Consider the following 15,345-nt stretch of genomic DNA (forward strand, 5'->3'; position numbering starts at 1 on the left):
GAATCATTTCAGTGAATCTCCCCTTTCCTTGAAGCCAGGTGGAGGTGGGCTCCTCTCAACTGTGATTCAGACTTTGTTCTAGATCCTTTCTGATCATTGTACATCTCCCAGACACAAACAGAGGCACCTGTTTATTTAAGTACCATTATGAGTGAAACACTTTATTCTTTACTTAGAATTGTGTGCAGACCACCAAATACAGTTCACCAGCATCCTGGCAGGAGTACCCAAGTGTGATTTAGTGTTTGCTTGGAGCAGCCTTACTGATTCCTAAACCACTCCAAGCATTTATACTGCCTGTGCCAGGCCAATCCTGTCATTTCCTTGATCAAAGACTGAGAAATACAGGCTCAGGAAGACATTACCCAGGATCCAGGTCTCTCTAGATGTCCTCACTGTGTTCTCTATAAAGGTTGTATAGCAGTGGCCTCTAGAATCCTGGGGGAGTCAGAGACACACACCAGTCAGCCTGAGCCCTTACATGCGACTCCCACAAATATCTAGACCCAGCATAATTCTTGGTTTTATTTCCCTCTTTTGGTAAGTATCAAGGGATTTTCTCATTAGCAGGGGACATGAGAGTTCATCCATAACCAAAAATGGCCAAGATATTAGTTTGCCATGAGGAAGCATGTGGGGGAGCGGAGGACTGGGAGTTGGGGATACAGAGGAATGATAAACATCAAAGTCCTACTGTAGAGCATAAGGAAGTATATTAACTATCCAGTCATAAACCACATGAAAAAGAATAAGAAAAAGAATATATATTTCTGTATGTGTATAACTGAGTCACATTGCTGTGCAGCAGAACTAAACACAATACTGAAGATTAGCCACACTTCAATAAAATTTTTAGAAAAGAAAAAGAGTGTCCATAGTTCTCCTATCTCCCTGTTTCTTTCCTGCTGACTCCTGCTCCTTGTTTTCTCCTCAGAGAATGCTGGTTCTCCTCCTTTGTCCCCACAAATCATATTTTATTAAAAAAAACCCTTTATTTTGTATTGGAGTATAGCTGATTAACAATATTCTGAGTTTAAGGTGGACAGTAAATGGACTCAACCATATGTATCCATGTATCCTGGTCCCAAAAATATCCCTCCCATCCAGGTTGTCATATAATTAAGCCGAGTACCCCTTAAGCTACACAGTAACTAGCTGTTGGTTATCCATCTTAAATAGAGCAGTGCCCACAACACATTCTTGAAGACTTAACTTAGCAACTCTGGGAAGCCTTTTTCGGCCCGTACTACCCTCTTTGGACACTCAAGGCTTGGGTGAGTAACGTACTCTGGTTCCTTATCCCCATAAGTCAGTCTGCAGCCCTCATCAACCCGAGTAAGTCCCCAGGGCCCCAATGCAGAGCACCTCAGGATGCCATTTGCATGGAATCCAGTGCAGTTTTGCCTAGAACCAAGCAACCCTCCATATGGTTCCATGAGTTTACAGTTTTAGAATTCCTGAAATTCCCTCCCTTTCTCAAAGCCTTTGAGCCCATCAGCCAGCTCTGAACTGCCCTAGGGAGCTGACAAGAAGCCTCCACCCTGTGCCAGGGCTGAGCAGTCACTGTGCACACTTTATTCACATTAGCATCCAGCCTCCACACAGAGGGGTCAGGTAGTCTGACTCACAAAGGGGGCACCCGGCCAGAGCAAGGGGAAGATGCATCCGAGAACTAGGCTGACCATGTAATTTATCATCCAAACCAGGAAAACTGTGAGAAACGAAGGGAGACTGTTAATCCCTATGGTGGGACAGCACACTGTGACTGTCCCCAGCCATTCTCCTTGTCACATGACTTATTTCAAGGACTGCTAGAGCTGACTTTCTGTGTGCATCCATCTGAGGGTTCAGATTGAACTGAAGCTCTTTGAACACTGAGGACCTGAGTGATCCCCTCTCCTTGTGACTCCCTCATGCCAGCATGGCGTGGTGTCTCCACATATATTTCAGGATGATCAGTGTCCCAGACGGCCCTGTATTCTCAAGTGGTTCATGTTGTGGGAGGCTCTGGCCCAGCCACAGAGCTCAGCAGCATCTGCAATAGTGCAAGATGGCCTGCAGAGGGCGGGATTCTCCCAGCAGCAGGTCAAGGGTTATTTCAAGTTCCTATTTAAGAACCACCCCTCAGGCTTCTCCCCTCACCTTGAGGATGTAGGCTTGAGCTGGGACTGGGTAGTTGATACCATTGATGGTGAAGATGATAGAGGGCAGGGTATTGACGGCAAAACATGAAATTTAGTGCTGTTAGAGACAGAGGGAGAGAGGTTGGCCCTAGAGATCCTTCTTGTGTGTGGAGATTGGGAGTGACCCTGGGGCATGACCCTTCACCTTGGAATCCCGTGGCGTGGCGCCGATGAGCTTCTGGATGTTATTGACCAGTCTTCTTGGGCCAAGGATCAGTGATGTCCTAGTGTCCACGAGGGCCTCGCATCCACCAGAACAAGCAATAACCTTTCTTCTCATGGAGAGGCTGAGAGACAGTGTGACAAAGTAGGCATCAAGGTCACTCTGAGTCTCCCCAGAGCTGCCCTCTTCACGACTGTCTCCTAAACAGCGCTTTGTCTCTTGCACTCTTTTCCTTTGCTCCCGACATTGTACCTTCCTTGACATTCTTGAATGCAGTACTTGAATACACCAGGCTCTTTTGAACCTTGACACAAGCTGGTCTTCCTTCTTAGAGGAGCCCCCTCCCCTTTTATTAGCAAATGTCTTCTCATCTTCCAGATTCCAGCTTAATTGTCATGGTTTCAGGGAAGTCTTTCTCCTGGTGTTTATCAGTCTCCTTCCTTGATAGTCTCTGTAGACACTTCCTCATGTCTAGCATGTACCAAAGTCACAGTTCACTATGTGTGTGTCTCGTTTCCTGTGCATCTGCCTTCTTATATGGGAGGGCAAGTTTTACCTCATTGCCTCCTTAAAGTGCCTGGCACACAGTGGATGACCAAGGCTTGTCTGTTTAGTGAGTGAATGAAGACTGTGAGAATAATGAAGGAGAAACACCCAGATAGCTATATCTGGTGGGGAACAAATAAAGGGTCAAATGCAGAATGAAGATGGAGATTCGTGAGGGCAGCAGATTCTCATAGTGGTGGGAGAGAGGGGCTCCTCTGGGAGAGGGTGTCTGCCAGCACTGCTCCTACAACCAGCTCAGACCCTGAAACCCTAGCCAGGAATTACATGACTAGCCCACAGAAACTCCAAAGGACAGGTCAGCTTTTGTCTGAGGGTATCACACAGAATCCTATCAATTATGCCTTTTGTCTTCAGGTCACTCCTGGATCCCACATTCCTGATTCTCTGTTATAGCCCCTGCCCCACTGTGTGCCTATGAACGTGGGATGTCTTTTTTATTATTTGCTTTTATGTCTTAAGACTTCAGCAAATCTCTCTACACTGGTCAGTAGTTGCTCCCTTAGGAAACCAGTATCCCCATTTTCTCAGGACTTCCCCTGCTTTAATAGTGATATTTGTCTGTATTGAGAACTTCCTTGGTCACAGGTAGCCCCGGAGAGTTGGTCATCTTATACCTCTGTTCAGGCTGGAGAAATTCTCCCTAATCCTCTGTTCACCACACTGTAGGGTCCTCTAACCATGCTCCATGCCTCACAGGGCAGTGGGTGCAATCCTCTCCCAGCTGCACAGACCTCTCCAGACCCTTTTAGGACCCTGGTCAGAGCACTGGTCAGAAGGCTTGGGGATTATGAACCCATGGATTGTTTGTGTATCTATGTTCTTATGTGTTTGTTTGTATGTGTATTTGTATGTGTCTCTGTGAGTGCTTGTGTGTGTCTGACTAGCTATGCATGTTTATATGTGTCTCTGTGTATGTTTATATGTATCTGCTTGTGTGTTTCCATGTGTCTGTGTGTCTTTCTTTGTCATTGTGGGTGGTGTATATGTCTGTGTGACTGGGTGTCTGAGAATGCATTTGTGTGTGTCTGCCTGTATCCATGTACAGTAGCAGGAGCATCACTTGGGCTGACCCTCTGAGGGAGAGGCTTTCCGGTCCATGTGTACATTCCAGTCACACACGTGGATCAATGGTACCCAGAGAACTCCCTGGTAGTAAGATTTATCCATCCCACCAAACATCACCACACTGCCTTTAGCCCTGCATGTGTAGAAAGAAGAGAGGGGGGTTCCTTGGAGGACAGTAACAACAGCACTGTCTGAGAGCTGTGCTTGTCCACCCATCAAGGCGCTATTAAGTTCCCCACCAACAGATGAAGAAATTGAGGCTAGGAGCAATTGAGATCTAGACCGAAGTCGGTTACTGGCTTAAGAGTGGCACAGAGGTGGTTAGAAGCTGAGTCACCTGACTGGGATCCACCCATTGTATCTTCTGAAGATGCCCTACCTCCTGGGACATGAGTGCTCAGATACACTCAGAGGACAGGATGCTGAAGCATATTGGCTTTCTCCTTGTCTACCTTGTCATTTTTCAGGAAAATAAACCCTGGGAGTTCTAAGGGTGTGGGTTCACCCAGAGTTGGCTCTGCTGGCCTGTGATCTCTACTGTCCAAAGGGCCCCACACTCAGAAGGGACCAATCTCTGTCTTCCCTGTCTTGAAATGCCTAATATTTCTTGAACAAGGAGTCCCACACTTTTGTGTCCCACACTTTCATTTTTCACTGGCTCCTACAAATTGGGTAGCTGGTCCTGGGCTTCCAGTGAAATGCTAATGAGGAAGGAAAGATATCCACCATCCTTCTCCTTCCTTCCTTATCAAATTCATAAGCAAATCCTAATGCCTTTCCCTTCAACTTGTCTCCTGTTGCCTTCCACTAGCCTTCCTCCTCACTCACCCCTCTAGACCAAGCTACTGGTCTTGAGACCAGGATCAAGGTTGTGTTCCAATAAAATTTTATTTATAAAAGCCAGGGGGTGATGTCAGGTAGGGCCCTGGGGTCATAGTTATGGTGGGTTAGATTATCTCTCAGGATACTTCTTTGTCAAGTTTTCTATAATTTTCTTGCAACTAAAAGCATCTTACAGCTAATTTGGAGAAAGAGATTGTCCATCTCAGACTTACTTGCTCAAGTAGAAGGCAAAAACAGGCTCAGAAATGGCACCTTGATTCTTCAGCTTGTCCAAGATGGGGATGGCTCCAGTGAAGGATATGTTAGGGTAGTTCAAGACCAAGACGCCATCAAAAGGCATCTCAAACCAGGATTACATGAAGGTTAGACCGAATGGATGGTCAGTACTTACAAGGTCCCCAATCTGTGGGAGAGAAGAGTTTCCCACATATAGATATGTGAAGTGGGGCTAGGACTGGGTTGGGGTGCACTGCCTTAAGATCCTCTGAGAAGAATAGAGGCTGGCTCTGACTTCGGTGGCCCACAGACGGTTAGACCAAGCTGGGAGGGGAATTTGGGTTCCATTTGAGAGAGGTTGTGAATTTTAAAACATCTGCCCCTCTGAAAAATTTTCCTTATATTTGCTGTGAAGGATGGGGCTGGATATCATGATATTAGTTTTTTAATATTTAATTTTAAGCTGGTTGAATGTGTCCAAATGTTAGTAGGCAACACCTAATTTGTCACTGTGATAGACTGCTAGGGCACCAACTCACCATTCTGAGCACTGAGAAAGGAAAATAATCATCAACATTTATGCTATTTTTCTTTCTATTATGCATAGGTTATGTAACTACAAACAGTTTTCAGGAAAACAGGCTAGACTGTCCCTTCTGGGGATGATTAAAAAGTGTTGGGGAGCAGCTATAATACAGATGAAGCCTCACTCACTGGCCTGCAACTCACCTGCTTCCCCCCAGTTTCTGAAAAAATAAATGGCATTAAAATTGGAAGAGGAACAGTTATTTAGTCTTAAAGGAGAACAACCAAGTGAAACATATGACTACATTCTCTCAATAAACTGTGAGAAGACATCTCCTTTTTGAGAATCAGGGAAATTTGTATGTGGACTGGATATTAGATGTTAATTTTATTGGGAACAAAAGAGCATTTTTTTTACATCCTATCATTTTACCCCAAACACTCATTATGCATATTTTGTGAAATGTTCATCTCATCCCTCAAACACTTAAGGAAAAATGAATAAGGAGTAAAAGAGAGAATGAAATGAGTGTCTGCCTTGATTTAAAAACAGATCTGCATAGCTCCTATGTATTGAATTGTGTCCACCCTTGACTCCCAATGTGATGGTATTAGGAAGTAGTGCTTTTGGGAGGTACGCAAGTTGACATGGGGTTTTGATGGTGGTCCCTCATGATGGGATTATCCTCTCCCTCTTTTTCTCTCTTATTCTCCCTCTTTCTCTTTCCCTTCCCCCACCACAAATGAGAACACAGCAAGAAGGAAAAGGCCTGATTCAAGTCAAGAATGTCTTCACTGGGAACTCAATTGTTCATCACCTTGATGTTGCATAGTCTCCGGTCTATTACTACCTGTGGGACTAAGAGGTTAGCTTTGTAGTTATTGATGCCAAATGATGAAATATAGGGTTCATGACCCTCTTCTTTCTTATATTTGTTATGTTTGAAATCATTTTATAGTAATAAGTTCATAGAATGAAGTTTCTATCTTAGTGATACCCTGAGGGGCCCAAGATAGCAGATTCAGGCAGGTCCCCAATGAGTGAGTGGTTGGAGGACCACATGCTCCTTACTCCAACTCTTCTTTTGTCATCTGAAAACCATCCCCCCTCCCCATGCCTGACAACTTTACCTCAAACACTATCTGCATCTCCACTCCCCTGCTAAGCTACTGAATCATGTAGTTGGAGATCTAGATGATTCAGAACAGGGTCTGGAAGGAGAAGGAATGCAGACATTTTTAGAAAGAATGATCTGGGCAGACCCCTCTTTGGTTTTCCCTTCTTTATTGCCATCTGCAGGTGAGGGATAGGGCCTGGATAGAGAGGAAGCCACAAGAGAGACTGCATGGATATTTGAAAGAGAAGGGAAGAGGAATTCAAAACCCAGTATCCAGGAGGTGGGCAGCTTGCACAGGACCCAAGAGGGAAGGAAGAAGCACTGGGAAAAAAATAGTGCCTACCTGAGGGCCAGACCTACCTGAGTCTTCCTGTTAAACTTGGAGGTCACGTTCTTCCTGCTTTAATTTCTGCTCCAGATGTGGAGGGGATAGAGCTGTAGCCACTGCTAATGAGTCACAGGGAGAGGGACAGCCTCCCCAAGGAGACCTTGGATTCCACTCTAACTGTGGGTATCATCTCAAGCCAGAGAGCAAACGGCAGGTCATCCAAAAGATGACCTACTTTAAATAGTATTCAAAATACTACAAAATTTGTCTAAGAGTCCTGGCATATCTTGTTCCCAGAGTTTTTTAGAAGAGATGATTTGTTAGCCTAATTGGGTTCTGCTGAGGATTCTACAAGCTTCCCCATTGGTTTCTTTTGACTTATAACTACCAGATCTCATCCCACAGAACCAAAATGATGATAAGTTCCAGAGGCAAGGCCTCTAAGGTCACAGGTGTCTCAGCAGCTGTGTGCCAGTTGGTCTACCACTCTCAGTCCTGAGCCAGGACCCATGAACATCACCAGACAGTTACAGCCCCCTGCCCACCAGAGGCAGCCTCAACTTCCTCAGCAACACCCACCTCTGAGCCACGTGTCCACTGATTGGCAGTGAGCTTCAGTCTGTAGCAAGTGCTCTGGAGCAAGTCCAGTGTCCCTCATCCAAGAGATGGGAAACTGAACCCTGGGGTGTATGACTCACCTTAAGGCTGCAGGTAAGTTAGTGAAGATTTGGGACCCAGGAACTCTGGTTCCCAGTCTAGGAGACTTCCAGGAAGGGAAAGATGAGAGAAAGCTCAATTGCATCCACTGCTGGGTAGCTCTCAGATGTCTGCAAGCACCAGAGTGGAAGTTCCTTTTCCTTTGTCCCTCAAGTCTGGTTCCCATTTTATCAGCAGACCTGCCTCCATGTAGCAGCAGGAAAGCAATATTCAGGGCTGTTTCTTCTGGGTTCCAGGTACAGTGGGGGTGCCCAGGCTGTAGTGACCCCGGGAGGCAGTCGTGCAGGTGGTGACTGACTCACTCCCAACTCAGAATCTCCAGAGCTCCCGCTCCTCATTCACACAACACCGACCTTGGGTGACTGAATAACATGCACCTGCATTCAAGCGAGAAGCATTCCTTTCTCAGCCTTCTGGTAACTTAGATAAGTGTCTTATGTTTCCTCAGAGAACCCCTGGTGAGCGAGGCTGGGGTCTGAGACTAGCCTGCATAAAATGTATGTGTTCCCTCTTTGATGCTCAAAATAGACCTTGGAGCTTCAAAGGCCTTGAGAGGGTTACAATCACACTTATTTTTCTTCAGGACTTTGCTTTATGAAACTGGTTGGAGAAAAAGGACAGAAACACAGGACAAGGCTGGACATCTCTGGGTCCCAGCTGATTGTGAGTTGAGTTCCATCCACCAGGCTTCACAGTCAGGTGCTGATGTTAATCACAAGCCACCTTTGAAGAAGGAATAGAGGAAAGAGTTTTTGGGCAGAGAGCAGTGTGGTCAAAGGGACATGGGAATCACATGGGGCAAGATGAAACAAGAGTCATTACTTGTTTCTTTGCTCTATCAGTTCCTTGGAGTTTCTACTCCTGAGAACAAGTACATCGAGATAGTCAGAGGCATTGGTGGTGCCCCTTGCACCTGATGCTCCTGGAGATAACCAGTTTGTGGACACGTCCCTGAGTCCAGAGCATATTCAGCATTGTGATAGCCCCAGGTTTGCCCTTCTTGGGAAGGCTGACATGGCTCATTGCTGCTAACTCACAGCTGAAGCACGGGACGAGGTCATGGTGGTTGACCTGTAGGCCATGTTCCAAGCATGGAAGGAAGGTTAGCAGTGTAAGGGTAGCCATTTATTAAACTTGGTTACCTTGGTCTTTAGCAGGGACTACTTCCCACATCTAGAATGTTTTTTTCCCAGCTTTATGCATGGCCAGGTCCTTCTCAACATTTAGCATCATCTCATATGTGTCTCTCTCAGGCTTGCTTTCCCAGGCCACTCCACTCCCACAAGCACAGACCATGATCCAAAAAGTGCCTATAGACACTTCCCTCCATCAAAACAATAATTATAGTTACCAAAGTGGAAAGGTGGAAGAGGGATAAATTGAGAGTTTGAGATTAATATCTGTATATTATTTTATTTAATAGATAATCAACAAAGACCTACTGTACAGTTCAGGAATTCTGCTCAATAGTCTGTAATAACCTATATGGGAAAAGAACCTAAGAAAGAGTGGATACATGTGTATGTATAAGGGAATTAATTTTACATACAATTAATATTAATACAATACTGTAAATTAAGTATACTCCTATGTAAATTAAAAGCTGAATTTTGAAAAATGCTTATGTTTATAGACTCATGGAGTTCTTTAGACTCGCAGGATTCCAGATATGATGCTGGAGATGGCAGAGTGGGTGCACATCGAGACATTATCAGAGGTTGCATTTTCCTGAGCTTTGGTTTCTTTTTGGTTCTAGTGTCACCTTTGATTAGTCTTTGGAGAATCTAATACAAAGGCTCCGAGAAACCTGTGTGGTGTTAGTTGAAGGATGAGAGGGAGGTGCTAGTCAGAGAGTGAAATCCCAGCTCCCTAGTCTTGGGTTGGGGCACGTTTGAGGCACAACTTATGTCCCAAGTTCCCTATGAAAATAGGCTGTAGCTTCTCTCTCCACGACTTGCATGATATCAGACCCAGACTGGTTCATCCTTATTCATGCCCTGCTTCCCTTGAGACCTCCCTGATATTTCTATGAGAATATTTTTAATGTAAATTGATTTACTTTAATTGGAGGCTAGTTACTTTATAATATGGTAGTGGTTTTGCCATAAATTTACAGAATCTACCACAGGTGTACATGTGTTTCCCATCCTTAACCACCCCCCTCCCCATCACATCCCTCTGGGTCAACCCAGTACATCACCCCCAAGCACCCTGTCTCATTCATCAAACCTGGACTGGTGATCCATTTCACATATGATAATATACATGTTTCAATGCAATTCTCCGAAATCCTCCCACCCTTGCCCTCTCCCAAAGAGTCCAAAAGACTGTTCTATACATCTGTGTCTCTTTTGCTGTCTTGCATATAGGGTTATCGTTACCGTCTGTCCAGATTTCACATACATGTGTTAGTATACTCGCACAGAGTTGGACATGACTGAAGCGACATAGCAGCAGCAGCTGGAGCATACTGCATTGGTGTTTTTCTTCTGGCTTACTTCACTCTGTATAATAGGCTGCCAGTTTACCCACCTCTTTAGAACTGATTCAAATGCATTCTTTTTAATGGCTGAGTAATACTCCATTGTGTATATGTACCAAAGCTTTCTTATCCATTCATCTCCTGAGGAATATCTAGGTTGCTTCCATGTCCTGGCTATTATAAACAGTGCTGCAATGAACATTGGGATACACGTGTCTCTTTCAATTCTGGTTTCCTCAGTGTGTATGCCCAGTGGTGGGATTGCTGGGTCCTATGGCAGTTCTAGTTCCAGTATTTTAAGGAATCCCCACACTGTTCTCCAGAGTGGCTGTACTAGTGTGAATTCCCACCAACAGTGTAAAAGGGTTCCCTTTTCTCCACACCCTCTCCAGAATGTATTATTTGTAGACTTTTGGATAGCAGCCATTCTGACTGGTGTGAAATGGAACCTCATTGTGGTTTTGATTTGCATTTCTCTGATAATGAGTGATGTTGACCAACTTTTCATGTATTTGTTAGCCATCTGTATGTCTTCTTTGGAGAAAAGTCTGTTTAGTTCTTTGGCTCATTTTTTGATTGGGTGGTTTATTTTTCTGGAATTGAGCTTCAGGAGTTGCTTGTATATTTTTGAGATTAATTATTTGTCAGTTGCTTCATTTGCTATTATTTTCTCCCAATCTGAAGGCTGTCTTTTCACCTTGCTTATAGTTTCCTTCATTGTGCAAAAGCTTTTAAGTTTAATTAGGTCCCATTTGTTTCTTTTTGCTTTTATTTCCAATACTCTGGGAGGTGGGTCATAGATGATCCTGCTGTGATTTATGTCGAGGAGTGTTTTGCCTATGTTTTCCTCTAGGAGTTTTATAGTTTCTGGTCTTACTTTTAGACATTTAACCCATTTTGAGTTTATTTTTGTGTATAGTGTTAGAAAGAGTTCTAGTCTCAGTCTTTTACAAGTGGTTGACCAGTTTTCCAAGCTACACTTGTTACAGAGTTTGTCTTTTCTCCATTGTATATTCTTGTTTCTTTTGCCAAAGATAAGGTGTCCATAGGTGTATGGATTTACCTCTGGGCTTTCTACTTTGTTTTACTGATCTATATTTCTGTCTTTGTGCCAGTACTATACTGTCTTGATGACTGTAGCTTTGTAGTAGAGCCTGAAGTCAGGCATGTTGATTCCTCCAGTTACATTCTTCTTTCTCAAGATTGCTTTGGCTATTCAAGGTTTTTTTGTATTTCCATACAAATTGTGAAATTATTTGTTCTAGTTCTGTGAAAATTACCATTGGTAGCTTGATAGGGACTGCATTGAATCTATAGATTGCTTTGGATAGTATACTCATTTCCACTATATTAATTCTTCTGATCCATGAACATGGTATATTTCTCCATATATTAGTGTCCTCTTTGATTTCTTTCACCAGTGTTTTATAGTTTTCTATATATATAAGTCTTTTGTTTCTCTGGGTAGATATATTCCTATGTATTTTATTCTTTTCATTGCAATGGTGAATGGGATTATTTTCTTAATTTCTTTATATTTTCTCATTATTAGTGTATAGGAATGCAAGGGATTTCTGTATGTTGATTTTATATCCTGCAACTTTACTATATGCATTCATTAGCTCTAGTAATTTTCTGGTGGAGTCCTTAGGGTTTTCTATGTAGAGGATCATGTCATCTGCAAACAGTGAAAGTTTTACTTTTTCTTTTCCAAAATGGATTCCTTTTATTTCTTTCTGCTCTGATTGCTGTGGCCAAAACTTCCAAAACTATGTTGAATAGTAATGATGATAGTGGGAACCCTTGTCTTATTCCTGACTTTAGGGGAAATGCTTTCAATGTTTCACCTTTGAGGATAATGTTTGCTGTGGTTTTGTCATATATACCTTTTATTATGTTGAGGTATGTTCCTTCTATTCCTGCTTTCTGGAGGGTTTTATCATAAATAGATGTTGAATTTTTTTAAAAGGCTTTCTCTGTGTCTATTGAGATAATCATATGATTTTTATTTTTCAATCTGTTAATGTAGTGTATTATGTTGATTGATCTGTGGATATTGAGGACTCCTTGCATCCCTGGGATAAAGGCCACTTGGTCATGGTGTATGATCTTTTTAATAAGTTATTGGATTCTGTTTGCTAGAATTTTGTTAAGGTTTTTCCATCTATGCTTATCAGTGATATTGGCCTATATATGGCATCTTTGTCTGGTTTTGGTATTAGGGCGATGTTGGCCTCATAGAAAGAGTTTGGCAGTTTGTCTTCATCTGCAATTTTCTGGAAGAGTTTGAGTAGGATAGGTGTTAGCTCTTCTCTAAATTTTTGGTAGAATTCAGCTGTGAAGCCGTCTGGTCCTGGGCTTTTGTTTGCTGGAAGATTTCTGACTACAGTTTCAATTTCTGTGCTTGTGATGGGTCTGTTAAGATTTTCTATTTCTTCCTTCCTGGTTAAGTCTTGGAAAGTTTATTTTTCTAAGAATTTTTCCATTTCTTCCAAGTTGTCCATTTTATTGGCATATAGTTGCTGATAGTAGTCTCTTATGATCCTCTGTATTTCTGTGTTTTTTTGTTGTGATCTCTCCATTTTCATTTCTAATTTTGTTGATTTGATTTTTCTCCCTTTGTTTCTTGATGAGTCTGGCTAATGGTTTGTCAATTTTATTTATCCTCTCAAAGAACCAGTTTTTGGCTTTGTTGATTTTTCTTATGGTCTTCTTTATTTGTTTTGCATTTATTTATGCCCTAATTTTTAAGTTTTCTTTCCTTCTACAAACCCTGGGTTTCTTCATTTCTTCCTTTTCTAGTTGTGTTAGGTGTAAAGTTAGGTTATTTATGTGACTTTTTTCTTATTTCTTGAGGTAAGCCTGTATGCTTTGAACCTTCCCATTAACATTGTTTTTACAGTGTCCCATAGTTTTGGGGTTGTTGTGTTTTTATTTTTATTCGTTTCTGGTTTTCTTTGGAAGAGATGATGCTAAAGCTGAAACTCCAGTACTTTGGCCACCTCATGCGAATAGTTGACTCATTGGAAAAGACTCTGATGCTGGGAGGGATTGGGGGCAGGAGGAAAAGGGGATGACAGAGCATGAGATGGCTGGATAGCATCAATAAGGGAAATGTAAAATATAAATATATTCACTAAATCCAACAAAATAATAAGGCTATATCACATAAAACACATGGTAGTATCAGGAGTAGTTTGGATGCACATTGCAAAAACCTAAAACAACCATAACTTTAGCAAGATGAAATTGATTTTTTCTCCCACTGAAACAAAGCTGATGTGGGCCAGAGACAGCATGGGTGGCATCCATCTCCAATGTTACATGATTGTCCAATACAACTTCAAGATTTCCAGCTATCACAACTAAAATCCAGGGAGCAGTTAGGAAGTAGGTAGGGAAGGGAAGAGACTCATCTCTCAGCTAAATCAGCTCCTTGAAAGCAGTCTTCTAAAAAATCCTTCTTACAGGTCTGCTTGCATGTCAGTCACCAGTCATGACCAACAGCACGGTTGGGTAGGAAATGCAGTCTTTAGTTACTTGGCTCATGGCTATATAAAAAACTATTTTCAATTTTGAAAGAGAAGCAGAGAATAGATCATTTTGTAGGCAGCCAGCAGTATCTGACTTAAAGAACAAACCTTTTCTGAATATATTAGGCTGAACAGCTGGGCACAGTGTGGGAGCCAGGAGGAAGGAGCAGCCATGAGAGACAGCTGGATGGATCTGAACTGTGCTCCAGAGAAAAAAAGACAGACTGGTCAGTAGAGATATTCTAAGGACTGAAGTGATGATCATACATACCACATGACCCAATTTGTTTTGAAAACTGCTTTTCCAACTCAGGTCCCAAATCTCTCTCAATTCTTCAGCTTCTAAATACCTTGTCTTTGTTACCTCACATTCTGACCTACCTGTCTCACCTTTCTTACTTCTCTTCACATCACTTCACCATCCAGTCACCAGCATTACAAGATCCAGTACTGAGGAGTTAGCAACACTTTCTAGAGGTGTGTAGAAAAACAATGACTATTTCTACTTTAATATTAGTTTCTCCTGATCTAGGTCTTTTGAAGGACTGATATGGCTAGAATTATGGAGATCTCATGTTTCCTCTAAAATCCCAACCAAGAATGTGATTTCCTTGGGCCTGGAGGGGATGCGCTCACTTTTGGATCCACAGGTCTTAGCAGGACAGTAAGTCCCCTGTGTACGAACAAGTTACATTTCAAAAGGGTGTTCAAAAATCCCAATTTCTTCATAAGTCCATCAAAGTTACTTAGACAGCCAACTAAGACAAATGGCTATAAGTTACTGCAGTTTAATAGCTTTATGATAGTTTTCACACAAATAATACATAAAAAACAAACACAAACAATAAAATAAACATTTTTAATCTTGCAGTACCTGGATAGGGCATGGCAACCCACTCCAGTATTCTTGTCTGGAAAATCCCCATGCCAAGAGGAGTCTGGCTGACTACAGTCCATGTGTTGCCAAAGTTGAACACAGCTAAGCAACTAAGAACACTCTTAAAAATAGAATAGTAGTACCATCTATATTAACACTGCATTTATGCTTCCTTTCAGAAATCATAGGCTTGAAATAAAAATACTGCACTATTGTACTCCATCAGCTACCCTTGTAGCTCAGTCGGTAAAGAATCTGCCTGCAGTGCAGGAGAACCGGGTTCAATCTTTTGGTTGGAAAGATCCCCTGGAGAAGGAAATGGCAACACACTCCAGTATCCTTTTGGAAAAATCTCATGGACAGTGGAGCCTGGTGGGCTGCAGTCCATGGGGTCGCAAAGAGTCAAGCCCGACTGAGTGACTAACATGTATTGTACTCCATACAGTTCTGTACAGTAAAGTACATAAAAGCACACCCACTTGTCTGGGACGTGCCCAAGACAATGTGTGTCAGATCTGTGAACTACCTGAAGTGATTGCACATTAAAATGCACTTTTACATATTTGAAAGTTTTCAACATGAAAGTTTGTTTGTAACAGACTTGCTACACAGGTGTTCAGTGATTGTATGTAGAGAATGAACAAGAGAGGAGAGTAAGGAGCTGCCTGTTCTTTCCATTCTTGCGTGTATTATGGCCGCTCTGAATAGGAATTCCATTGAGCATAATT

General features: G+C 42.6%; 1 pseudogene; it reads right to left on the reverse strand.

The window, feature by feature from the left end:
• Positions 1-288: 288 nt before the first annotated feature.
• On the reverse strand, positions 289-5,161 carry LOC785405 (pregnancy-associated glycoprotein 1-like; annotated as a pseudogene).
• Between the last annotated feature and the right edge of the window lie 10,184 nt (positions 5,162-15,345).

Source organism: Bos taurus, chromosome 29 (assembly GCF_002263795.3).
Source record: "Bos taurus isolate L1 Dominette 01449 registration number 42190680 breed Hereford chromosome 29, ARS-UCD2.0, whole genome shotgun sequence".
NCBI lineage: Eukaryota > Metazoa > Chordata > Mammalia > Artiodactyla > Bovidae > Bos > Bos taurus.